The sequence below is a fragment of the Lactuca virosa genome, chromosome 2 (assembly GCF_052849685.1).
Source record: "Lactuca virosa cultivar CGN04683 chromosome 2, Lactuca_virosa_CGN04683_v6, whole genome shotgun sequence".
NCBI classification, from domain to species: Eukaryota; Viridiplantae; Streptophyta; class Magnoliopsida; order Asterales; family Asteraceae; genus Lactuca; species Lactuca virosa.
Window position 1 is genome coordinate 193,292,482 of NC_136427.1, and position 1,621 is coordinate 193,294,102.

At 36.0% G+C, this 1,621-nt stretch overlaps 1 long non-coding RNA gene across 1 annotated transcript; it reads left to right on the forward strand.

Moving 5' to 3' along the window:
- Window positions 1-297: 297 nt before the first annotated feature.
- On the forward strand, window positions 298-1,397 carry LOC145159938 (uncharacterized). Its single transcript, XR_013737967.1, has 3 exons — window positions 298-418; window positions 555-653; window positions 1,050-1,397. It is a non-coding gene; the product is annotated as an uncharacterized LOC145159938 (long non-coding RNA).
- The last annotated feature ends 224 nt before the right edge of the window (window positions 1,398-1,621 follow it).

Here is a 1,621-nt window from a genome sequence, read left to right on the forward strand (position 1 = left end):
ATGTATTATCATCAAAAGATGACTTGGTAATATGTTACAACTTGGAAAACCCAATATTTAAAAGAAAATATTAAAAAGAATGAATTTTATAGACCAAAAGGAATTATGGCTAAAACTAAAAAAAATTGTTCAAATAATTGTATTTATTGCATTAACCCATCTATATATTTAGAACGTTCATAATTATAGTTATTGTTATTCTTACGTCAAAAATTTGAAGTAAAATTGAATTAAAACATGATATGACTTTTTGGGCTTCTAGAAGTCGGCCCATTACATAAAAACCCAGAAAGAGAAGCCATTTAGCACTTAGGGGTTCTACGCCATAAAAACAGTTAGGTTTTCTTCCTATCCGAAGAGCAGAGCGCGGCGATCTAAGGGTCTGTTTTTGCAAGCATCTTCCACCAATAAATCAAAGGTTAGTGAACCACTGTTGTCTTTGTTTAATTACGAAAACATTCTGGTATTTTTTTTGATTTGGGGAGTTTGGTCTTAGTTATGTTCGATTATTACATTCATAAGATAATGAAATGGTTTTCAAAATGTTAAAATAGGGAATTGCAACAACGGCGGACTAGGCTTTTGTTGATGAAGGTTGAAAGAGTCGTAGTTATGTTGCTCTTCAACCTGATAGACCTACGACGGCGTTAAGGGTAATTTTCTTTAAAGCTTAGTGCTGAATCGTGGTTTTTTTTTATTGTTTAAAGAATATGCATTTAACAGCCCTGGATGGTAGGGATGCGCAGTTTGTCCCAAAACCCTCCCGTCCGGTACTGAATTTGAAAATATGAGACAGTTCTTGGTACTCCAAATACATGAAATTCAGGATTCGGTACCACGGGTACCGGTACTAGTACCGAAAACCTGTACCATTCCCGGTACCGGTACCGGTGATGTTAATTCGGTTCAGTATTCCGGATTGATTTTCAATAAAATTTGGTTTTGGGAAATCGGGAACGGTACCGGTCCGTACCGGTTCCGTCCCACGCTCATCCCTAGTGGACGACAACAATCTAATTTACATCTGTATTTTCCTTGATCAAACGCAGAAACGAATACTATTAAAAGTGGAAGCTTCTGGATTTGCATATCTTGTTATCTTAGGTGGAACTATTAACAAAATTAGATCCATGGACCGATGATTTTAATGTTGATGGAATTGGTGTTCTCGAAAATTCAATCACTCCACGGATGAGGAAGCTTCTGCAGGCGGTGGGATTTTCCATTTTTTTGCTTGAAGGCCATCGTATAGGTGTGTAAGTAGCGCAACTCTTAAGCATAAAAATTTACTCGAGTTTGATTACCTACAAACTCGAACATCCGCTAGACAATCCTCTGGCACAATCGCTATGGTGATAAAACAATATATGACAAATAAAGAAAAACTTTTATTCTCATGTCATCACTTCTCGTTTCATCCATTACAAGTGTCTTTAATTCCTATCATCGTTTCTCGTTTCATCCATTGCAAGTGTCTTTGATTACTGTCATCGCTTCTCGTTTCATCCATTGCAAATGTCTTTAATTCCTGCTTCTCGTTTCATCCATTGCAAGTGAATCTACAATTTGTTCAAAATACAAAAAAATTGAAACATCCATTTGCAAGAAGAATCTATAATTT